Raw genomic sequence first — 26,056 nt, 5'->3', positions numbered from 1 at the left:
GCAGGGTAGTGTTATTAGCCCTATTTTGTTTAACATTATGATAAATTCTGTCTTTGACAATGTTAGCGTAGATATAGGGTCCTCACTTTATGCAGATGATGGGGCTATATGGAAAAGAGGGAAAAATATTAGACACGTGATTAAGAGTATTTAGAGTGCCATAATAAAGTTTGAAAGATGGTCGTATGAATGGGGTTTTAAGATGTCAGTTGAAAAAACTGGTTATATGTTATTCTTTAGAAATAAAAGGTATATTCAGCTTAAACTGTATGGTCAAAATATGGTAAGGGTAACAACATTTAAATATTTGGGGTTATGGTTTGATGAGAAGTGCATATGGAAAACACATATTAAACAGATTGTGACAAAATGTAATAAAGTGTTGAACCTTATGAGATCGGTCTCTGGATATAATTGGGGAGCAGATAAACAATCGCTTCTATATATATATATATATATATATATATATATATATATATATATATATAGGGCCTTAATACGATCCAGTATAGATTATGGATGTATGGTATATGGAGAAGCAGCAAAAGTACTTCGGATAAACTAGATAGAATACAGTATAGAGCTCTCAGACGTAGTATTAGAGCTATTAAAACAACTCCGACCAATGCATTACTGGTGAAATCTGAAGAATTACCATTACATCTAAGACGATTAAAGTTGGCATTGTCATACTGGGTTAAGTTAAAGGAACCTGGAGAGGAGCAACCCGCGACGAAGGTAATAGAAGACTGTTGAAGATATTCGCAAAAACGGAAATGCACAGGATTTGGTTGGAGTGTTAATTTGGTAGCAGAAAAATATGGAGTAAATAGGTTATCGATTGGACCCAATACTGTATGGGGTAATGTACCTCCATGGATATTGCCAGTTCCGGATGTAGATTTGCAACTTATAGAACAAAAGAGAGAATGGATTGAAAATAATATAGATAATATTGGATGTTTGGAGTATGTTAAAAGGAAATATTTTAATTATTTGCTAGTTTTCACTGATGGGTCCAAAGATCCAGGAAACAACCATGTTGGAGCCGGAGTATATATACCTGAATTCAATATAATTATAAAACAAAAGAATTAATAATATATTGTCAGTTTTCACAGCAGAAATAGTTGCCATAATCTTAGTTTTGCAGCGGATGAAGAAATAAGACCGGAGAGAGCAGTCATTTGTTCAGATTCTAGTCCAGCTCTTAGGAGTCTGAATGCTGGTGAAACAAAAAGAGATAACTTGTTGAAGGAAATATCAATGAAATTGCTCTGGATACAAAGAGCTGGAACTTTAATACAGTTATGCTGTGTGCCGGCACACGCTGGTGTAAAGGGTAATGAGAAAGCAGATTCAAAAGCTAAGAATGCATTAAAATTAAAGGATGAAAAGATAATGGAAATTCCCTTTGAAAAAGGTGAGGCCAAGTCAATAATCAAAACAGCAGTAGAGAACTCATGGCTAATGATATGGGACACAGATTGCAAAGGGAGACAATACTATAATGTACAGAAATCAATAAAGGTCGAAGAAGGAGAGGAGGAAGGCGTGTTCGTAAGCAGAGAGAGAAGAGGAAAGGCAAGAGTTTAGGAGTGATAGTGGGGACTTTGAATGTTGGGACCATGACAGGGAAGGGAAGAGAGTTAGTTGATATGATGCAGAGAAGAAAGGTGGATATACTGTGTGTACAGGAGACCAGGTGGAAAGGTAGTGTGGCAGGGTAAATGTTTGTTTTGAAATGTGCTTCGTTGGGGGGGTGTGGCTATCAGATTAATACGGGGAACGCAGTCTATTTAAGGACCCTTATTTTGACTAGTGGTGTCTGGGTCCTCTGCAACCTGGCGTGTCCCTTTTCGTTCCTGATCCCTGTTAAGGTAGGCTTGGGTTTTATTGACTGTGTAGCTAGGTGAATAGCTTAATGCTAATCAATGCTATTTACAGTTTAATTCTAGTGGAGGTGACGGCATGGACGTGTGGGCTATTCTCGGCGGAGCGCGCTTTTAGGTATGCCGGTATTCATAATAAATTGTTCTTACTTTAGCAGTAAGCATATTTAGTGTATTTTTATAGTATCAGCGGCGCTAGCGGGATGAGAAAGCCGGCCGGTAGATTGAGCTGCGGCATCGGCGGTGAGTACTCATGCAGCTTCGTGCGGGCGATTGTCTAAACCAAGTAAGTATACATTTTGTGCTTGTCTTTCCATGTGGTCAATAGATGGAGGTTAATGTGTTTATTTTCCTCATGCTAGGAGTGTGGTGGACTATTATAATCTCCTCGCCTTATTCCTAGTTGATAATGCTAGCGGCGACGCCATTGCTGTTTTGCTTATGTGTAAGAAGATTGCTTGCTTGTGACTCGGCTGCTTTGTAGGCCGTGGGGCTGGTAGCTACGGTGTGCATGCTGTTTAAGTTTCTTTTTGTTTTCTTATTTTTACTCTTGATTGCTTTTTGTTCTTGTTTTGTGTGAATGGAATTGCCTTTCCTGGCTGATTGTTTTGCATGTTTGCTTTGTGTATTCTGTTGTGACGGCGCGAATGTTTGTGTTGTTGTTGTCCTTTTTTTTGTTGTGTTAATTTGGTGCGTTTAGGCACCGGTCTCGGTCGTATATAGGATCGGGAGATGACTTGGTGCCCTCCTCCATATGCTATTGAGTCTGTGAAATTGTTTATTTCTGTTTTGTTTATGTTTGATGTGATTATTGTTTAGTGGGAATTGTGTGGACTTTACACAATTGTGTTCGCTTTGTGTGTGTGTGTGTGTGTGTGTTTTTCTCTTTCTTTATTGTTGTGATTAGGAGCCAGGCACTGTGCAGGACAGAGAAAGCTGGCTGCATGCATTTGTGGTGTGTGCTTCACCGATTGCAAGGGTATCAACATAATTCTTTCTTGTAGTGAGTGCATGGCACTTAATTTGATGTGGATTTGGGGGGTTTTTGAATGATTTTCTGAGCTGCAGCCGGCCTGCTTTGTCCTGTAGGTTTCTGTTCCCTTTTTCCTCTGTCCCTGAGGACTGTTTTTATAAATTATCATTGATTGCTTCTGTGTCTCTTGGGAGCAAATAGATATTTGTCTGTTTTTAATAAATAAACCATCCTTTTTGTACTGCTACCCACGTCTCAGGTACTCATTATTCTTGCCTTTGATAGGTGGAGCTTACCTGTGTGTCTTTGTTGGGAGTATTTCCCTGGCGCCCCACCAGGGTGGCGTAGTCGGATTAAATACATTTTGTAAATTCCCGCCTTTCGGGATATAACGGTTGCCACATTTTGGCGTAATCGGCAGGATCCACCTGGTAAGGCAAGGAATTTTCTTGAGTCGTGGGTATATTTATATTTGGTGATTTTGTTTTTTTGTGTTTTTTTTTCATAAGCAAAACAGCAGTGTGCTTTAGATTTCGTGGGCAAGTATGGAGGATGAGATGCAGGAGTTGCGAGAACTGGTGGCCCAGTTGAGGACGGACAATGACCGTTTGCGTCGTGAGCGTGAGCTTTCCGGTTCCAATGCTGTCCCTGTTGCTGCTGTAACCACGCCTGGCCCATCCCAGCCAGCGGAGGTCGATTTAGTGGCACCGGAGCGATTTGTTTTTGTGCCTAGGGATCGGCGGTGTCCAAAATTTTGTGGTAAATCGGGTATAGGCATTGAGGAGTGGGTGGAGGAGGCCGAAGCATGTATGCGGGTTCGTTGTTTGTCTAAGGCTGATAGGGCATTTTTCCTCTTTGACCACTTGGAAGGTGAAGCCCGGGAGGAGATTAGACATCGTCCCAGTGGGGAACGGGGAGATCCGGACAAGATTATTGTGATTTTACGTGAGCTGTATGGTTGCTCCCAGTCATATGTAGCGCTCCAAGAAGCTTTTTTCTCCAGGAAACAAGAAGATGGGGAATCTTTGTTAGAGTTTTCCCTGGTCTTGATGTCTCTCCTCGAGAGGGTTAAACAACAGTCGGCTAATGCTATTCCTAATTCCGATATTGTGTTGCGTGATCAGTTCGTAGAGTATGTTGCTGATAGTGCTCTCCGCCGGGAATTGAAGCAGTTAGTCCGTCGTCAGCCCGCCGTTACATTATTGGAGGTACGGGGGGAAGCAATTAGGTGGGAACGAGAAGGGATGCCAGGAGGGGCAAGGGGTAGAAGTCAGTCCGTCCCAATGGCATATGGCATCCAGTACGGGGTGCAAGGGCATTCTCACTCAGAGCTGAGGGAGTTGCGGGAGATGCTGCAATTGCAGCAGCAGCAGCTGGATCGGCTTACTTGAAGTGTTGCAGATATGCGGTTTCCTCAACGGGCTCGCCGGCCCTCTCGTGCCGAAGTGTTACTTTGTCACCGGTGTCAAAAACCAGGTCACGTTGCCCGTGAATGTGATGAAGAACGTGTTCGTTCTCCCTCCTTAGCTCGCCATGAGTCACCTTCTTCGACAAGGGTTGGACCAACTTTTGTTCAGCCGTCGGAAAACTAGGTCCCACCGAGCTGCTGAGTCACCGTTCGGTAGGGAAAGGCCCTGACTCAATGACGTTAACTTCTTTGCCACACTTAATGGCATCATGTCCACACCTTGTCGTTTGTATGGGAGGTGTACAAGTGCCCTGCTTGATCGATACTGGCTCTATGGTATCTACGATTACGGAAAGTTGTTTTGTGGAACTCTTTGTACCATTGGGCCAGGATCGTCTCCGGGCATGTCACTGGTTGCAGCTTCAGGCGGCTAATGGATCGTTAATTCCGTACGTTGGTTATGTTGAGTTGGACGTAGAGCTTTGTGGCCAGGTAATTTCAGGGTGTGGCGTATTGGTTGTTAGAGATCCCCCTAAGGGCACTGGTGCTCGAGTCCCTGGGATCTTGGGGATGAATGTTTTAAGTCGGTGTTATCAGGAGCTCTTTGGGTTGCACGGTGCTGCCCTTTTTGATGCACTTTCTGTGTCAGAGGCCTCCCAGTTGGTGGTCCAAGCATTACAACATTGTCATGAGGTAGATGCCACCCCTCAGGCAAGCCATATTGGAAAGGTGCGATTGCGGGGTCGTCATGGCTGTCGCGTTCCAGGCGGCACTATGAAAGTGGTGGCTGCTACTTGTTCTGAGCACTTTGCTGGGGGAACTGTGCTTTTCGAACCTCCAGAAACAGGGCTGCCTGCCGGACTTTTGGCATCTGCTGCCTTACTACGAGTGACTCGGGGTACAGTTTATGTACCTGTTGTCAACGTAGGTAAGACTGACATAATGCTTTTTCGGAACTCCGTTTTGGGCACCTTGCACCAGGCATTTATGGTGAGCTTGCCTAGTGGTGTTTCAGAATGTAATTCAGTTGCTGTGTCCGTAAATTTACAGACTTCTGTTGTTCTTCCTTCAGTAGTGGAACAAATCAAGAGTCTTGATCTGTCCGTGTTGTCAGAGTCTGAACAGAACCAGGTAAGATCCCTGTTGTTAAAATTTCATACAGTTTTCTCTGCGCACGAAGGTGATTTGGGATGCACGCAGCTCCTTTCTCATGACATCCCCTTAACGGACTCGGTCCCAGTTCGTCAACGGTATCGGCGGATACCACCGTCAGAGTATGATGTGGTGAAAACGCACATAAACCAGCTACTAGAAAATAACATTATTAGAGAGAGTTGTAGCCCCTATGCCTCTCCTATTGTGTTGGTCAGAGAAAGGATGGGACCATGCGCATGTGTGTGGATTACCGTCAGCTGAATGCAAAAACCCGAAAAGACGCCTTTCCCTTGCCACGGATAGAGGAAACCTTGGATTCACTGACGGGGGCCCGGTGGTTCTCCACCATGGACCTCGCCAGTGGTTATAATCAGGTTTCTGTTACCGAGGCGGATAGACATAAGACTGCCTTTTGTACACCTTTCGGTCTGTTTGAATGGAATCGTATGCCATTTGGGCTCTGCAATGCCCCAGGCACCTTCCAGAGGTTGATGGAGAGGTTGTTTGGGGATCAGCAGTGCCAGTCCCTTCTTTTATACTTGGATGACATTGTGGTGTTTTCTTCTTCCGTAGCACAACATCTGGATAGGTTGGAGGTGGTTCTGAGTCGACTGGAGCGAGAGGGGCTAAAGGCAAAGTTAGCTAAGTGTGCGTTTTTCCAACAGGAGGTAAGTTATTTGGGACACATAATTTCGGCTAAGGGGGTGTCGACAGACCCAAGTAAGATAGAGGCAGTGAAACAATGGCAACGTCCTACGGGGGTGGCAGAGCTTCGGTCGTTTCTGGGGTTTGCCAGTTATTATCGGAGGTTTGTAGAAGGTTTTGCCAAGTTGGCAGCTCCTCTACATCGTCTAGTAGCTGAATTTGCGGGTCGTAAGTCCAGGGGTCGAGCAGAGTCGAGGTTTGGGGTGGCTTGGACAGAGCAGTGCCAGGTGAACTTTGAGGAACTGAAGAGCAGGCTCACTTCTGCCCCAGTATTGGCGTATGCTGATTTCTCCCTTCCCTTTATCTTGGAGGTAGACGCTAGTCATGGAGGGTTGGGAGCAGTTCTGTCCCAGGAACAGGGAGGGAAGGTGCGGCCTATAGCCTATGCTAGTCGCAGTCTTAGGCCCACTGAGCGCAACATGTCAAACTATAGTTCCATGAAGTTGGAATTTTTGGCGCTCAAGTGGGCCATGACTGAGAAGTTTAGAGAATATTTGCTGGGGCAGAAGTGTGTCGTCTTTACTGATAATAACCCCCTTAGCCACCTGGCTACGGCTAAGCTCGGGGCCACAGAGCAGCGGTGGGCGGCGCAGTTGGCCTCTTTTGATTTTGAGCTAAGGTATCGTTCTGGGAGGAGCAACCGGAATGCGGATGCCCTTTCGCGACAGGGTCCTTCCAGTCAGGGTGATTTGGCGGGGGTACTACCTGGTATAGCGCTTCCCACTGTGGTACAGCAGGCTGGTGAGGTGGGGATGGCTTCTCAAGCAGCAGTTACGGTGCTGCCTGGTTTGGCTGTGGATATGCAGTCATTACAGGATGAGGACCCTGTTATAGGGGAAGTGTTAAGGTTTTGGAGGCGAGGAGCCCCACCTAATTTAGAGGAACGTCGACAGCTACCCAAGGCTGTGGTAACTCTTTTGCGACAATGGGGTCGGCTGTGTGAGGAGGACGGGGTATTGGACCGCCGAGTGTTTCGTTCTGATGGGGGAGAGGAGGTGTTGCAAGTGGTGTTACCAGCACTATTGCGTCACGAGGTACTGACACAGTTACACCAGGAGCACGGGCACCAGGGGGTGGAACGCACCACTGAGTTGGTGCGACAGCGTTGTTTTTGGCCAGGCCTGACAGCCGATGTGGTACGATGGTGTCGAGAGTGCGAAAGGTGTCAGGCTTCAAAGGATACACGACATCTTCCCAATAGTTTTATGGGTCATTTGTTGGCCTCGAGGCCGAACCTACCCGGTCAGGATTGGAAAACGTGCTGGTAATAACGGATGTTTTTACAAAATATACCTTGGCTGTTCCTACACGAGACCAACGGGCAGAGACAGTGGCCCAGGTTTTGGTGGCGGAGTGGTTCTACAAGTTTGGCGTCCCTAGTCGGATTCATTCAGATCAGGGCCGTAATTTTGAGTCTTCCTTGGTACAGCAGCTTTGTGCACTGTATAAGGTGGAAAAATCGCGTACCACTCCTTACCATCCAGCAGGGAATGGGCAGTGCGAGCGTTTTAACAGGACGTTGCACAACCTTTTGCGTGCCCTGCCTGTGTCTAGAAAAAGGGACTGGGCCTCATGCCTTCCACAAGTGCTGTTTTATTATAACACTACCCCTCATCAGACGACTGGTGAGTCCCCATTCTTTTTAATGTTTGGGCAAGAACCAAGACTCCCTGTGGACTTCCTCCTGGGTAGGGGCCAGGAGGTTGTAGTTGGTGGTGTGCATGAGTGGATGAGGGAGCACCAGGCTAGGCTTTGGGTGGCATTTGAGGGGGCACGGGGAAGACTGGAAGCTGCAGCAGGTCGTCGTAAAGCACAACACGATGCTCATGTCCATGATACACCACTGGGGGAGGGTCAGTTGGTTTATCTGCATGATTATGGCGCCAGAGGTCGTCATAAAATTCAGGATCTGTGGAGCCCTGTGGTGTATCAGGTGGTTAGAGCCCCTAAGGAGGTTGGGGCAGTATATGCCATCGCACCAGTGGATGATCTGGGGAAGGTTAGATGTGTCCATCGGTCTGCCTTGAAGGCCCGGATCCAGAAGGATAGTGCGGTTTCAGTCTCTCCCCGTTCCCCCCCTTTGGAGACCAAGGTGTCGACACCAGAAGTCTTAGAGAAAGAAATTGATTTGTTTATGGTGGTGCCAGAATTTCCTCCGGTACAGGTTTCCCGGGATACTATTAGGTCACCTAGTAGGCCTGCAAATGCTGACGCGGGGACCACAGTTGTTGGGGGCCCTGAGGCTCCTAACTCTGTAGTAAGTGTATTACCAGGGCCGGTGCATTTGTCAGTGAGTCAGTTAAGTGGTCCGAGTACTTCTCTACGGAGAACAGGGCGGACTACCGCAGGCCATCATTCAAATCTGCACCGGTTACCCCGTGCTGCAGCCGAAGGCATGAGGACGGCTGTAACACCAAGCCCTGTCTCAAATAAAATTTCTGTTTGGTTTAGGCCATGGGACATGGATACGGAGTAATCTAAGGGTATGGGTCCTTCAGTCATCGTCGGGACGCCGATAAAAAAATAGGGGGTAGAATGTGGCAGGGTAAATGTTTGTTTTGAAATGTGCTTCGTTGGGGGGGTGTGGCTATCAGATTAATACGGGGAACGCAGTCTATTTAAGGACCCTTATTTTGACTAGTGGTGTCTGGGTCCTCTGCAACCTGGCGTGTCCCTTTTCGTTCCTGATCCCTGTTAAGGTAGGCTTGGGTTTTATTGACTGTGTAGCTAGGTGAATAGCTTAATGCTAATCAATGCTATTTACAGTTTAATTCTAGTGGAGGTGACGGCATGGACGTGTGGGCTATTCTCGGCGGAGCGCGCTTTTAGGTATGCCGGTATTCATAATAAATTGTTCTTACTTTAGCAGTAAGCATATTTAGTGTATTTTTATAGTATCAGCGGCGCTAGCGGGATGAGAAAGCCGGCCGGTAGATTGAGCTGCGGCATCGGCGGTGAGTACTCATGCAGCTTCGTGCGGGCGATTGTCTAAACCAAGTAAGTATACATTTTGTGCTTGTCTTTCCATGTGGTCAATAGATGGAGGTTAATGTGTTTATTTTCCTCATGCTAGGAGTGTGGTGGACTATTATAATCTCCTCGCCTTATTCCTAGTTGATAATGCTAGCGGCGACGCCATTGCTGTTTTGCTTATGTGTAAGAAGATTGCTTGCTTGTGACTCGGCTGCTTTGTAGGCCGTGGGGCTGGTAGCTACGGTGTGCATGCTGTTTAAGTTTCTTTTTGTTTTCTTATTTTTACTCTTGATTGCTTTTTGTTCTTGTTTTGTGTGAATGGAATTGCCTTTCCTGGCTGATTGTTTTGCATGTTTGCTTTGTGTATTCTGTTGTGACGGCGCGAATGTTTGTGTTGTTGTTGTCCTTTTTTTTGTTGTGTTAATTTGGTGCGTTTAGGCACCGGTCTCGGTCGTATATAGGATCGGGAGATGACTTGGTGCCCTCCTCCATATGCTATTGAGTCTGTGAAATTGTTTATTTCTGTTTTGTTTATGTTTGATGTGATTATTCTTTAGTGGGAATTGTGTGGACTTTACACAATTGTGTTCGCTTTGTGTGTGTGTGTGTGTGTGTGTTTTTCTCTTTCTTTATTGTTGTGATTAGGAGCCAGGCACTGTGCAGGACAGAGAAAGCTGGCTGCATGCATTTGTGGTGTGTGCTTCACCGATTGCAAGGGTATCAACATAATTCTTTCTTGTAGTGAGTGCATGGCACTTAATTTGATGTGGATTTGGGGGGTTTTTGAATGATTTTCTGAGCTGCAGCCGGCCTGCTTTGTCCTGTAGGTTTCTGTTCCCTTTTTCCTCTGTCCCTGAGGACTGTTTTTATAAATTATCATTGATTGCTTCTGTGTCTCTTGGGAGCAAATAGATATTTGTCTGTTTTTAATGAATAAACCATCCTTTTTGTACTGCTACCCACGTCTCAGGTACTCATTATTCTTGCCTTTGATAGGTGGAGCTTACCTGTGTGTCTTTATTGGGAGTATTTCCCTGGCGCCCCACCAGGGTGGCGTAGTCGGATTAAATAAATTTTGTAAATTCCCGCCTTTCGGGATATAACGGTTGCCACAGTAGCAAGGCTAGAAGCTTAGGATCAGGGTTCAAATTGTTTTACCATGGCGTGGATAGGAAAAGAAATGGAGTAGGAGTTATCCTAAAAGAGGAGTTTGTAAGGAATGTTCTAGAGGTGAAGAGAGTATCAGATAGGGTGATGAGTCTGAAGCTGGAAATTGAAGGGATAATGTTCAATGTTGTTAGTGGTTATGCCCCACAGGTAGGATGTGAGTTAAAAGAGAAGGAGAAATTCTGGAGTGAGTTAGATGAAGTGATGCAGAGCATACCCAGAGGGGAGAGAGTGGTGATTGGTGCAGACTTCAATGGACATGTTGGGGAAGGGAACAGAGGTGATGAAAATGTGATGGGCAGGTTTGGTTTTCAGGACAGGAATGTAGAAGGACAGATGGTGGTGGACTTTGCAAAGAGGATGGAAATGGCAGTGGTAAATACTTTCTTCCAGAAGAGGCAGGAACATAGGGTGACATATAAGAGTGGAGGCAGAAGCACTCAGGTCGACTACATCTTGTGTCGACGTTGTAACCTGAAAGAGATCAGTGACTGCAAAGTGTTGGTAGGGGAGAGTGTAGCCAGACAACACAGAATGGTTGTGTGTAAAATAACCCTGGTGGTGAGGAAGGCGAAGAGGACAAAGGCAGAGCAGAGGACAAAGTGGTGGAAGCTGAGAAAGGAAGAATGTTGTGTAGTCTTCAGGGAGGAGTTGAGACAGGCTATGGGTGGTCAGGAGGTGCTTTCAGTTGACTGGACAACTACAGCCAATGTGATCAGGGAGACAGGTAGGAGGGTACTTGGTGTATCATCAGGTAAGGGGAAAGTGGACAAGGAGACTTGGTGGTGGAATGAGGAAGTCCAGGAGTGTATACAGGGAAAGAGGCTAGCTAAGAAGAAGTGGGACACTGAGAGGACTGAAGAGAGTAGACAGGAGTACAGGGAGATGCAGAGTAAGGTGAAGGTAGAGGTGGCAAAGGCCAAACAAAGAGCATATGAGGACTTGTATGCTAGGCTAGACAGTAAGGAGGGAGAGGGGGATCTGTACAGGTTGGCAAGGCAGAGAGATAGAGATGGGAAGGATGTGCAGCAGGTTAGAGTGATTAAAGATAGAGATGGAAATGTACTGACAGATGCCAGGAGGGTGATGGGAAGATGGAAGGAGTATTTTAAGGAGTTGATGAATGAGGAAAACGAAAGAGAACAAAGAGTAGAAGAGGTGACTGTTGTGGAACAGGAAGTAGCAAATATTGGTAGAAGTGAGGTGAGAAGGGCGTTGAAGAGGATGAAGAGTGGAAAGGCTGTTGGTCCTGATGACATACCTGTGGAGGTATGGAAGTGCTTAGGAGAGGTGGCAGTAGAGTTTTTGACAAGTTTGTTTAACAAGATCTTGGAGAGTGAGAGGATTCCAGAGGAATGGAGAAGAAGTGTATTAGTGCCAATTTTAAAGAACAAGGGAGATGTGCAAAGCTGTGGCAATTATAGAGGTATAAAGCTAATGAGCCAGACAATGAAGCTGTGGGAAAGAGTAGTGGAAGCTAGGTTAAGGGCAGAGGTGAACATTTGTGAGCAGCAATATGGTTTTATGCCTAGAAAGAGTACATCAGATGCAGTATTTGCTTTGAGGATGCTGGCGGAGAAGTACAGAGAAGGTAACAGGGAGTTGCATTGTGTCTTTTTAGATTTAGAGAAAGCGTATGACAGGGTGCCAAGAGAGGAGCTGTGGTATTGTATGAGGAAGTCTGGAGTGGCAGAGAAGTATGTTAGAGTGGTGCAGGACATGTATGAGAGCTGTAAGACAGTGGTAAGATGTGCTGTAGGTGTGACAGAAGAGTTTAAGGTGGAGGTGGGTCTGCATCAAGGATCAGCTCTAAGCCCCTTTTTGTTTGCTCTGGTGATGGACAGGATGACAGATGAGGTAAGACAGGAGTCCCCATGGACTATGATGTTTGCAGATGACATTGTGCTCTGTAGCGAGAGCAGGGAACAGGTGGAGGAAAATTTGGAGAGGTGGAGGTATGCTCTGGAAAGCAGAGGAATGAAGGTTAGCCGCAGCAAGACGGAATACATGTGTGTAAATGAGAGGGACTCAGGAGGATCGGTGAGGCTACAGGGAGCAGAGGTAAAGAAGGTGCAGGATTTTAAGTACTTGGGGTCAACGGTCCAGAGCAACGGAGAGTGTGGAAAGGAGGTGAAGAGGCGGGTACAGGCAGGTTGGAATGGGTGGAGAAAAGTGTCAGGTGTGTTGTGCGATAAAAGAGTATCAGCAAGAATGAAAGGAAAGGTGTACAGGACAGTGGTAAGACCAGCGATGCTCTACGGCTTAGAGACAGTGGCACTGAAGAAAAGACAGCAGGAAGAGTTGGAGGTAGCAGAGCTGAAGATGTTGAGGTTCTCTTTGGGAGTGACAAGGATGGATAGGATTAAGAATGAGTTTATCAGAGGGACAACCCACGTTAGATGTTTTGGAGATAAAGTCAGAGAGGCCAGATTGAGGTGGTTTGGGCATGTTCAGAGGAGAGATTGTGAATATATCGGTAGAAAGATGCTGAGGTTGGAACTGCCAGGCAGGAGGTCTAGAGGAAGACCAAAGAGGAGATTTATGGATGCAGTAAGAGAGGACATGAAGTAAGTTGGTGTGAGAGAAGAGGATGCAGAGGATAGGGTTAGATGGAGGCAGATGATTCGCTGTGGCGACCCCTGAAAGGGAACAGCCGAAAGACAAAGAAGAAGACAGAAATCAACAAAGGTGAAGGCTTTTAAAGGAAATTATAGAAGGGAAGAAGTGGTTCTTACAAGAATTAGACTAGGTCATACTGGACTTAAATCAACACTCTTCAAAATGGGAAAATGCAGTACAGATAAATGTGATGTTTGTAACGTCTCTGAAAATGTTGAGCATGTTATTTTATGGTGTAAAAATATAATGCAGAGAGGAATATATTACAAGATAAAATGTATGAACTGGAGAGAGAATGGAGTTTGCTAGGGATTCTTGGGACGTGGGAGAAAACGAGGGAAAGTAGTAGAGCATTGTTTACATTTCTTATAAGTACAGGATTAGAGGTGGATATATAAACAGGATAATGCAATCATCACTGCTTTTTTTTTAACTGAAGAACAAAAAACCTTAATATTACACACATCGTTACAGTAGGTGGTGATATGCACAATTTTAAGTTTGTTGCGACCCGCCAACAAACCAGAGAGAGAGTTGGCCTGATGAGCTCTTAAAAGGATGTTTGGAGTTCAAATTCAAATTCAAATTTTATTTGTCACATACACAAACATACACAGTACGAAATGTAGTGAAATGCATTAAAATTAAAGTTCATTAGCTTTAGAACAGTAGACTTTAAAATGTAAATTATTAGTATTTACAAAAAACGCTACAACCTATTTAAGATCATCTATTTTTGTTGTTTGTTTCAACTGTTAAACTGTTACTGACTTTTAATAAACACAAAATAAATACAATTGTTCAAATTATTATCCTGCATGAAGCACTGAAAACAATATAAAAAATAAACAATTGAATTGAGATCACTTAAATACTTGAATTTTCATGGTAAGTAAATCTACAGTAAAAACATTAACTAGGTTAAATAGTGTAAATAAGAGCATTTCCAAACACACCCAATCACAGGATTGGGACTATACAGCTGTTTAGCCATAAGGAAAACCACCAAAAATGGCTTTAATTTGTTAGAGTGTCAAGATTGACTCTGTGGCAATGGAAAAGGGTCACGTGGTCTGATGAGCCCAGACTGACCCAATTCTACAGCAATGGATGTATCAGGGTGAGAGAGAAAGCGCATGAAGCAGTGCAACATTTGTTTTTGGCTGGCAACTGTTTAACAGAAGACACCAACTAAGTTGTTTCAAATTGAGTAAAATAAGATCAGACTAAACTACCACTGTTGTACAAGGCTTTACATGCTTTTTGGAAATTCAAAGGCCGTGGGTATGAAAAATAAAAAAGCCATGCAAGACAGAGTTTGTGGTGTCTGCATATACAGTGGGTACGAAAAGTATTCAGACCCCCTTAAATTTTACTTTGTTATATTGCAGCCATTTGCTAAAATTATTTGGGTTTTTTTTTCGTTCATTAATGTACACACAGCACCCCATATTGATAGAAAAACAAAGAATTAACATTTTTGCAGGTTTATTAAAAAAGTAAAACTTAAATATCACATGGTCCTAAGTATTCAGACCCTTTGCTCAGTATTTTGTAGAAGCACCCTTTTGATCTAACACAGCCATGAGTCTTTTTGGGAAAGATGCAACAGGTTCTAAGTATTCAGACCTTTTGCTGTGACACTCATATATTTAACTCAGGTGCTGTCCATTTCTTCTGATCATCCTTGAGATGGTTCTACGTCTTCATTTGAGTCCAGCTGTGTTTAATTATACTCAATGAACTTGATTAGAAAAGCCACACACCTGTCTAAGACCTTACAGCTGACAATGCTCACATTAAATGATTTTTGCAAATGGCTGCAATATAACAAAGTGAAAAATTTAAGGGGGTCTGAATACTTTCCGTACCAACTGTACAGTATGTCTGATAGAGCATTTGTGTAGTGTAAGAACAAAAAAAAAAAAAAACTTGTATTAATAATTATTTTAACTAACAAGTAATTTATCCAAGATAGAAAAAAAGGCTATACCGAGTCTGGCTTATATTTGTTTAAGTCCTGGTATTAGTAGGTGGTATGTTGCTCCAGAATCGCACCTGAATTCCACCTAAAAAACATTTAGCTAAAGTCTGGTATAAATCCATCCAAGTTTGAAATACTGTAATTAAAAAAAGTGGTTTTTATTATTATTTTAACCATATATATAAAGGGTCAATATCTCGGTGTGTGCACAACTGTTTAATAACGTCATTTGTGTCTGCCTGCCTCTTTTTACTGTGTTAGTTTATGTGTGAATTTTAACTCTGTTGTTGTTAAATCTAAAATTCTAACTCTAAAAGTTCATTAAAAGTGAATTGGTTCACTCTTTTATTTCTTACTCACACAAAGATTGTTTTTTTATTACTGTACAGATATGTACAGGAGAGAGGAAAACAGTTTTCCCCAAGAGCTAAGTAATGTCAAGCATGCCAAAGCAAGGGCTAAAATGTCCAGTTTTAAACAATCACACTCCCACAAATACTGAGAAATACACATCCATATATAGAAATGATTCATGTTAACCCTGTTAAATAGGACAACTCTGCCATCTAGCGTCACAATCCTGCATCTGCATTTAGTGGAAATTGCAAGAGATTATGGGAAGAAAAACAGCCGTAACAAACTTGTGAACAGTGGCGGACTGGCCGTCTGGGGGAACGGGGGTTTTCCAAGTGGGCGGCCCAGTCAGTATATATTAATAAAATGACGGCAATAATAAAAACAGAATAAATATTTCATCTCTTTTCTCCGCTGATGGATGAGGCGGCGATCGCACGGGTGCCGCTGACAAAGAGCGCGTGCTTGTGTGCATGTGAATGTACTGTACATGTGTTCTGAAACACGACACCTTTAACTTCTAATGTACACAGAGAGATATTAACCCTTTATATATTGACCCTTGAGACAGACGAAATAAAATTAATAATAATGTCCATGGATGAAAATGGGAGTAAAAAACGGTGGAGCTGTACGGAAGCGCATTGCATTCACACAATAAAAACAATCACGGGACTTATCTCATAAACATGACTTAGTATCTCATAATTATGAGATAAGGGGGAGCAGTTTGTGGCGGGGGGCCATTTTAGCACATGACATCGGAAACGAAAGTTACTGCGTCCTTTTGCTCGGAAGCGCCTCAATGCAGACCCATGGAGATGTAGCACCATCCTATCGTTTAGCTCGATGATTGTACAGTAGGTGAATTAACTACTGAACATTTCCTCACTGACCGGCCCCTCCTGCTACTGCGGTAAAGCCAGCCGCGGTTCAGAAAAACACGGTCAAGCCAACCGCGATTGATTTTAGTGCGCGCGCATATTACAGTGCTTACGGTAGTTTCAGGAACTGACACAGAGAAAACGCGCTTTCAGAGCACTTTTCTTGAAAAGCCCAGCGCGACTGTGATGTGATTATAAAAAGGTGTCATGTTTCGAAACTGGTGTTTTGCATTTATTGTTTTCCTTATTGTTTATAGGTGCGATATCTTTGACACTTGTCTTTCTTTAAATAATGTTTTCTGTATATTTCTTCTTCTACAGTCAGTGTAAATGTAGTTGTGTTTACAGATAAATTATATGCAAATGGAAGACAAAATCAATTATATACTCATTTTAAATCCCTCAGTTGTGTATTCATTTGTCACTGTTCTATAATTTCTGTTATTTTTGAGTGCATTCATTAGGTGTAATGTCGTCTGCAATGAAAGTAAATAGCAAAATATGTTTACAATAGGTTTAAAAGTCTGAATCAGAAATCAATAATTATCATAAAGATGATATCAAGAATAATGACATTATTACACTTCAGAGGCCTATACGGACGTCATTTCTAATAAGTTGAAAAAATGGTTGAAACGGCCCATTCTCATAGGGGGCATCTCATACTATATACACCTCATATGAAAATATTTTACTGCAGCATTTATGAGATATGGGGCATTATTAACTTTAAAGGGGTACAAAGACCCCATTTCTAATAAGTAGAAAAACAACCACCACCAGTTCTTATTCGGGACATCCCACACTATATGCACACATTATCTCCAACTATTTCACTGCAGCGTTTTATAGATATGTGACATTATTACCCTTAAAACGCCTATGAAAACCATATTTCTAAAAAGTTTCCCTGGCCTTTGCCTACACATACTAGTATTCTTTATAATTAATAGCCCATAATTCTAATAGCCCTTAGAAACAAAAAAGGAAGGTTGATGGCTGAATTTCCCACAATGTATTAAACTTTATTTTGGGGCCTAACAGTTTAACACAGGTGTTTTTATAAATGATAGCGAAAGTCTGTAAAAGTAAACTTGTCCAGTAAAGGGCAACAATGTGTTTAAGTCTTATTTCAGTTTCCTCATTTTAAGCAGGTAAATAAATAAGCATTACAGAAAAAAAAAAACATAGGGATTTATAAAACATTGAAAATAACTTTTTGGTTTAATATAATAATTATTTGAACATACATACTATAACAAACAGCGATTACATTATTGTAATGACTGTCCATATTTATCAAACTGACGCTGCGTACACATCTTGCTGCATCCCAAAATTTCTATTTTTATCATTATTACAAGAAGATAAAAATAATTTAATGCTTAAAAAATTAAGTTAATGTATTCAATTCAACTTATACAAACATAATATCTGTACATGTTCGTAGTATAACAATATTTACAATATTTATAATGTATATTTTTTGAACCACGCCCTTCAACCTTCAGAAATACTGTCATGCCTGGACGAAGACTTCGGTAAGTAGAGTTTCTCTGAAATATTGCATAGATTTTTCAGTAAAGCCTTTAAATAAGTTTGTTTAAAATAAAATGTGTTGTAATAGGAATTTGCTGTTCATTACTATTATTGTAAATATTTCATTGCCCTCCAGAACATACTTCTTTTCCACCTTTGGAAAGGTAAGATGACATCAATAATGACATCATATTACTTTTATGAGGTAATATTTTTTTTGGTTTCAGTTATATCAGTCTGTTAATAAAGTTTGTCATATTTACATTTTCCACACACAGGGCCGTAACATTCAGATCACGCCGCATGACATAAAGCATGCTCTACAAGGCCATGCTAAAGATGAAGGTGCTTATCTCCCTACTGGCACCTGGGGAACACTTTGCCAGTCTTTGCAAATTCCAAATTCTCTTTGCAACAAAGTAAGATTGAAAAACATTGCACAGGCCCACCTACAGGTAATATTTCAACGAGAGAACAGGGATGAGGATATGTGTATTAAGTTTCTTTTCAAGTTTATACTTACGATGGGTTAACGTGTAAGGTAATATAGAGATGCATAGACATTAAATCAAGTAATGGAACAGTAAAAACATAGTAATTATTGTCTGGGGCATATGTTGTTACACACTAACTTTGGCGTTGCATTCAGTTAGCGTCTTTGTTAATAATACTTCAATTTGGTTTGTCTGGGTTTGAGCATCTTACAAATTACACCATTGTATTTCCAAGGAGCCTTCTCTTGGCAATCCAGAGGATAGAGATGTTGGGAAAGCTGAGTCTCCTTCTCCCAGGGTAATATCAAAGATTTTTGGGATACAGATGGCATACACTTTTCCTCATAAACACTTTAACTTGTGTGTTTCTCTGTATGTTCTAGTGGTCTCTTGCACACAGCCCTTCAAGTCCACATGAAACCGACATAGAGTCTGAGGGCAAGAATGTTGTTGGAGGTGAATCTCCTTCTGCCAGGGTGAGATCTTTTTGCAAATTGACTCAACAAATTTGATATGCAGTTATTTTTTATCTAACAATTCATCAGCACCTTCTTCTGCGGACAGTGGTTCAGCTGACAACCTTTTTTTTAAATATACCTTGCCGACAGGCCCATGTTTTTTTTAATTTTTATTATTGATAGAAAGGATTGGACAGACCTACGTAAACAACAGGTTGGACACCAGTTCAAAGACCTACAATGGACAAATGTAATAGTAAAAGGAATACGTTCTGTCCACCCATATTGCAGCATAGCATTCAAAAGGCATACAGTCAAAACGAAAGTGTCAAAAAGAAGAGGGCCTATATTCCATTGCCTGGCCTATTGCAGATTTGCAGATTGCCCTGTTTGTATTGAAGTGATTGTACATGACGAGAGTACTCTGAAAGCCTGGGTGACATTTCAGGGAGTGGAGGTTTGCCATAGTATGGCTGAATTACAAACAAGCTGATGAGAGAGACATTATTGGCAAGCAGTTAGAGACAATCCTTCCAAGAGCCTTACATTTACAGTCTCTGGAAAAAATCGAACCTAGTGTCTTCGAATCAGGATCACCCACACCTGAAGTCCTCAAAAATATAGCTTTCAAAACACGGAAAAAATTCAGAAGACATGACAATGAACTGTTAAGTCTTCAGAAAATGGTTGAAGAAAAAACAGATGAAGATAATGATGTATTACAGAAGGTGCTCTTACATCTCAAAGAAGTAATGCTATGGTCCAAAGCCACAAACCCGGCTTTTCCATCAGAGATGCAGAGATGATGTTGTGTATATCGATGCCACAGGAAGCATTATACAGAAAGTACAAGGAGAATCAGCACCCATATATGTGTACGAGTTGATGGTGAGACATTCTATTAAAGGCCGCTCTCCCATCCCTGTAGCAACTTATGTAACCTGCCACCACACTACTGCATCTGTACTATTTTTTCTGGAATCATTTCTACATAATCATGTAACTGATTATTACAAGTTGTTTGGGAAAAAATCAGTGCGGAGACCAGTAAGGTAATGTGTGATGGGTCCCTTGTGCTAATGCAGTCTATTGCATACACTTTCTGCAAACTTCCTTTGGAGAGATTGATCTGCATGTACTATGACATCATCACTGGATATTATCACTGGATGGTTCAAAGATATCAGAAAGATGCCAATTCTTCATCGCTGCCTAAGCCACATTATGAGGAATGCGAAAGTGTTCTGCAAGAAACAGTAAGTTTGTATTTGTTATGTTTTAACAGTTAGGAAAGTAACAATGAATTCATATTAAATTAGGCAAATAAAGTGTTATTTTTTTATTGTTTGTAGTGAAATTATGGAAATTAACATAAATTAACAGGAATGAAATAACAGTACCAAACCTAGGTACTAGCAAATATTTCCAAATTATTCAAGGTGGTTCCCTACTTGTTTGTGTCAGCCGATGAATTATTTATGAGTATGAAAATATGGGTACATGTTCTGGCAGTTTATGTAGTGTATTGTTGTGCTTTAACATTACTGTTCACTTGAGAAATCCCAAAAAACTGTAAAACAATGTTAAGATGTAAGCATATTACTGTACCTTCATTAACTTTTCAGAATTTCTGACAATACTATATGTTAAACTTACATTTGTCCTTTGTTTGTCAGTTCCCCAAAACACTACAGACTGTCCATGCATCTTTTTGGACTCCTGACAAGTGCTGCCACACTGATGGAGATGGATGACATCATTATTAGCATGACAGTCATGTTCTCCAGCTCCCATAGTGGTGACAATGTACAAAAGCACCTCCAAAATCTTCAGAACAGGATGGAAAGAATGGGCACGTATGAAGGAAGTTACTGTGGTGACAATGACTTTCAGGTTTGTGACACAGCCTAATATTCTGGTTAATGTGGTTATGGCATACTGAAATAGGGATAATGGTACAATGCTAGTATGTTTCTAGTAGTTTTTTTCCCCTTAAATACAGAATAAAATTATTATCAATTTGCAGGTTAAAGTGGGACCAACACCATTTCACACTCATTTTGAAGAAATAATGGCAAATGCACCTGTATGTGAAAATGGGGAGACAAATGAGTATAATTCACTTACATTCATGCCTAGCCTGTTAAAATATTTCCTACCTCAGGCACCTCTCTGGTCTGGTCTTATGTTGGGTAAGTGGACTTTAGTTGTACGTGTATGAGGTTGTGTGAGTTGAAGAATGTCAGATATGTGAATTGTAAGTAGCTGTATGCAAATGAAAAACATTCCCCTCACTTTGAAAACGCTCAACAGTGTGAAAAGTTTGAATTATTATGTTGTATACTCTGTGTGAATTATTACTTATATAATTTAAAGGTATAAATGGGTTACTTCCAAATTGTCTAGGTGATCTTGGCCGCCATGGAAAAGGAACAGCCTACAAATGTCTGTCCAACAACTTTATGCGCTGCAGAGACTTACCTACACAGGTACATGTTTAAGAATGTTGTACAATGAAATTGTCTTCTGAGATACATAGTACATGTGCTGCTAAAGAAAATATTAATTTATACTTTCACAAGCATTTTTTAAATAATCTAGAACTACACAGAGGACAACAAAACACAGGGTCATAATGTTGTCATTTTTGCTGCACTACATTTCAAATACAGGTATGTGCCAAAAAATTAGAATATCGAGGCAAAGTCCATTTATTATAGTAATTTGATTCGAAACGTGAAACTTGTATGTTATATTAGTTCACTACACACAAAGTGAAATATTTCAATCATTTTTTTTTTTTTGTAACAGGGGGACTCGACAACAGCGTTGTAAGATCCAAGTGCAAGCTTTTATTATACAGATCGTAGTCAAGACAGGCAGGGTCGAACACCAGCAAACAGTATATCCAAGGCAAGACAAATGCATAATCCAAAAGACAGGCAAGTGTCAAAATCCAAGTGAGCAAACAGGGAAAACGCTAAGTAGAATCCACAACAGCAAAACAATACTTTGCAAGGTTCTGTTTGGCATAGCCTTCTTTATATAGCTGCCAAACAGGAAGTAACCAAAGAAGCAGCAGAGAGAGTGGTAACAGTCAGTGTAGGGTTAGGGCTCCTTCTGCTAGCCTGGCATTACAATTTGTTTCAATTTTGATGATTATAGATTAAAGACAAAAAAAAAAAAATCTAGTATTTCACAAAATTAGAATATTTCATGTGACCAATAAAAAAAGGATCTAAAACACATGTTGGCCTTCTGAAAAGTGTGTTAATGTTGTGTAGTCAGTACTTTGTTGGACCTCCTTTTGCACTAATTACAGCATCAAGGCGGCGCGGCATGGAGGCAATCAGGCTTTGACACAGCTTAGGTGCCAAATCCTGCTGGAAAATAAAATCATCATCTCCAAAAAGCTTGTCGGCAGCAGGAAGCATGAAGTGCTCTAAAATGTCCTGGTATACAGCTGTGTTTAATTGATAAAAGACAATAGACCCACACCAGCAGATGACATGGCTCCCCAAACCATCACTGACTGTGGAAACTTCACACTTTCTCCAGACTCTGGGACCTTGATTTCCAAAAGAAATGCAAAATTTGTTTTCATCTAAAAACAGGACTTGGGACCACTGGGCATGAGACCAGTACTTTTTCTCCTTAGCCCTGCACAGATGCTCCTGACATTGTTTTTGGTTCAGGAGTCACTTGACACATAATCAAGCTTTTCGGAGATGATGATTTTATTTTCCAGCAAGATTTGTGTTCTTAATACAATTAATACACATTTTAACTACATGTATTACATTGTAATCTGTGTCACAGTAAGCTTTAGTAATTAAAGTATTGTTGTGTTTGTCTGCGTTCTAATAATTACTGTTTATTGTGAATAAAACACATGCTCTTACTGCATTACTTACAATAAATGTGAAATTTATTTTTGATGAACCTGATGAATGTGGATTTTCTTTAATATTATTTGCATAGTATGGGACGTCCTGAATAAGAACTGATCATTGTTTTTTTCTACTTATTAGAAACCGGGTCTTTGTACCCCTCTAAAGTGCAGTCATATCTTATATATATATATATATATTGTGGCGTGGGCGGGGTTTCGTTTGGGAACCATCATGCTTTGCGGGAGGGGTTGTTATGTGGTCACCCTGTTGGGGAAAGGTGTTTGAATTAGTGGGTTCAGCCAGGTTGTGTGTGTGAGGGCTAGAATGTGTGTCTTATGTTTGTGACTGTGATTGTGCATGTGCCGTTGTGTTGGAAACCCATTAAAATACTCCCAGCCATTGCATTGGGCAGCCCGGAAGCTCACTTGTCTCTCCAAGTTCCTGCTTAGCGGTAGAAACGCTACAATTGGTGTCAGAAGTGGGATGGAGAGTCGCGAGTTAGAGCGCACCCCGGAGGAAATCCGGAGGATCCAAATAGGCCGCCGAGTAGCAGAGCAGCTGAGGAGGAAGAAGACCCTCCCTGATGGGGCCAGCGCGGGCAAAGAGCGGCGTCCGGACCGGAGCGGCGCGTTCCAGGTTCCGGCATTGGACCTCGGAGAGGATTCCTCCAGTGACACGGCGCCGGCACCGGAGCAAGCTACAGCTCCGTGCCCCGTCCGCCAGCGAAGCGACCTGCAGCTGCGCCTACCGGCCTACAACGGCGCCGGCGATCCCCACGCGTACATCACCCAAGTAGAGCTAGCCGCCAAATTCGCGGGCTGGTCCCCGGCAGAAACAGCCGTCCGGGTGGCCCTCTCGTTGGAGGGTGACGCGCTGCGCGCGTTGCAAGATCTCCGGGCTGATGAGCAGGGGGATTGGTTGAAGCTGCAGCAGTCGCTCTGTTTCCGCTTCGGCGCAGGGGACCGTAACGCGAAAGAGCCGAGCGACCTCCCGTTGCTCGGGGCCGCTCGGTAGGTGAACCTGGCCGGGGACAGGGCTACCCGTCGCGGCTAGGCCTCGACACCGCTTCCGAGAGTCCGCGACGTCGCCGAGGCCAGGGACCGCCGGATTACCGCTGCAATGCTCTCAGGCCTGAGGACAACGTACCCCAGCAGCCGTTAAACTAGTTTCGGGGGGCGCCGAGGGGAAGCCGCCTCCCACAGCTTTCTTTGTTTCCCCGAGTGCCGGTCTCAACCTCCGGTCAGGACGTGTAGGAAATCGCGCGGGGGTCTACGTTAACTGTGGCCTGGACAACGTTTCGCTACGAGCGCTCGTGGACACCGGCTCTACCGTTTCGCTGCTGCGCTGGGGAGTGCTAGCACAAGGCGATCGCGGTCGTATGCTGCCGGCTCCAGCTGTGAACATTCGCACCGTTTCGGGGAGCTATCTGGAGATACGGGCCTGCCGCACAGTGCGAATACAAGTAGGTACAATCATTCTTTTTCATCCATTCTTTGTGGCCGACATTGAGGATGATTGTATCTTGGGGATGGTTCATGGGCATGCAGGTTCGGGACACTTCGGGGTAACTAAAACACTGCGGTGGTTGCGTGCTCGGTTCTACTGGCCGGGCTGTCATACTGATAGTGAACTTTTTGTTCACAGATGTGACGTCTGCACGGCAAAGAAGGGCCCTACCCAGCGCTCACGAGCACCCTTGCAAGACTTTCGGGTGGGGGCGCCCATGGAACGTATGGGCGTAGACATTCTGGGGCCGTTCCCCATCTCCGATCGCGGGAATCGTTATGTGCTGGTGGCCATGGATTATTTCACTAAGTGGCCGGAGGCATTTGCTGTTCCTGATCAGAGCGCTTCCACCACGGCTCGAGTGCTGGTGGATGAGGTGTTCAGCCGATTCGGCGTCCCGGAGCAGTTGCACAGCGATCAGGGGCGTAACTTCGAGGCGGAGGTGTTTGCGGCGGTGTGCGAGCGCCTCGGGGTGAAAAAGACCCGCACCACGCCCCTGCATCCACAAAGTGACGGCCTCGTGGAACGCTTTAACCGAACACTCACCACCCAACTCGCCGTGCTTACCAGCGACCGGCAGAAGGATTGGGACGAGCATTTGCCTCTCGTGCTGTGGGCTTATCGTACCGCAGTGCAGGAGTCCTCACAACTGACGCCAGCTGCATTAATGTTCGGTCGCGAGTTGCGCACGCCTGTGGACCTGGTGTTCGGGCCCCCTCCACAAGTGGATTTACACACGAAACCGGGTTTGGATTATTTTTTTTCGTTGAAAGACAAACTGTGCCGTGTCCACGAGTTGGCGCGTAGACACTTGGCGGACGCCGGGGTTAAGCAGCGCCGCGTGTACGATACTCACAGCCGGGGGCGGAACTTTGCTACTGGGGAGCAAATTTGGGTGTATTCCCCCGGAAGGAAAAGGGGGCTTTCACCTAAGCTTATGTCGCACTGGGTGGGCCCCTGCACGGTCGTTGCACAGCTCTCTGAAGTGGTCTACCGGGTGCGGTTGACGGGGCGGTCGCGATTGGTCGTGCTCCACAGGGACCGCCTGGCTCCTTATCAGCCCCACGCCAGGGCATCGTCGGATTCTGTGGAGGCCAGTCCGCCTCAGGAGGAGGGCGACGGCCCCCCTTCCCCCGCAAAAAGTCTCCGGCGTTCCCAACGCCAGCGCCGACCACCGTCACGCCTGTTAGACTGAGTGCGCCGTGGTGACCGGGGACGGTCACAGCTCGGGTGGGGGCAATGTGGCGTGGGCGGGGTTTCGTTTGGGAACCATCATGCTTTGCGGGAGGGGTTGTTATGTGGTCACCCTGTTGGGGAAAGGTGTTTGAATTAGTGGGTTCAGCCAGGTTGTGTGTGTGAGGGCTAGAATGTGTGTCTTATGTTTGTGACTGTGATTGTGCATGTGCCGTTGTGTTGGAAACCCATTAAAATACTCCCAGCCATTGCATTGGGCAGCCAGGAAGCTCACTTGTCTCTCCAAGTTCCTGCTTAGCGGTAGAAACGCTACAATATATATAAATATATATATATAATCATTTTAAAAATAATAAATAACACGGATATTAAAGCAGAAATGCAAATAAATAAGCAAGTAAAAATTCACGAGCATTTTGTATTATCTCTCAGTCCTGGGCGTCTTAATGAAAAGCGCTCTAAAAGCGCGTGCTCTCTGTGTAGTTCCTGAAACTACCGTAATCACTGTAATATGCGCGCACGTTAAAATCAATCGCGGCTGGCTTGACCGTGTTTTTCTGAACCGCGGCTGGCTTTACCGCAGTTTTCAAGAGCCGAGTGGAGAGAGAAAAAAGGGGGGCCCTTCCCTTATATACACCTGCCAAACACCGCCACCTTTTGGTCATGTGTTGGTACTGTTACATGCAATCATATATACATCAACAATAGGTAACTGTAATTAAATTACGTGCATTTAAAATATAACGCGTTATATTACTGCATGATTGGAAAAAGTAATTAGATTACAAAATTATTATACCCAACGCTGATTATAATTTACAAGAAAAAAAGCTACAACTTATTTAATGAAGTTTGAAA

General features: G+C 43.5%; 1 protein-coding gene and 1 long non-coding RNA gene across 2 annotated transcripts in view; one reads left to right on the top strand and one right to left on the bottom strand.

The window, feature by feature from the left end:
* Positions 1-26,056, bottom strand: part of LOC128534119 (NACHT, LRR and PYD domains-containing protein 12-like) — a 483,267-nt gene that overhangs the window by 47,748 nt on the left and 409,463 nt on the right. The window lies entirely within an intron of this gene.
* On the top strand, positions 17,571-18,328 carry LOC128533865 (uncharacterized). Its single transcript, XR_008361416.1, has 3 exons — positions 17,571-17,655; positions 17,790-17,817; positions 17,932-18,328. It is a non-coding gene; the product is annotated as an uncharacterized LOC128533865 (long non-coding RNA).

The sequence above is a fragment of the Clarias gariepinus genome, chromosome 12 (assembly GCF_024256425.1).
Source record: "Clarias gariepinus isolate MV-2021 ecotype Netherlands chromosome 12, CGAR_prim_01v2, whole genome shotgun sequence".
Lineage (NCBI taxonomy): Eukaryota > Metazoa > Chordata > Actinopteri > Siluriformes > Clariidae > Clarias > Clarias gariepinus.
This window is presented reverse-complemented; position numbering and strand designations above follow the sequence as displayed.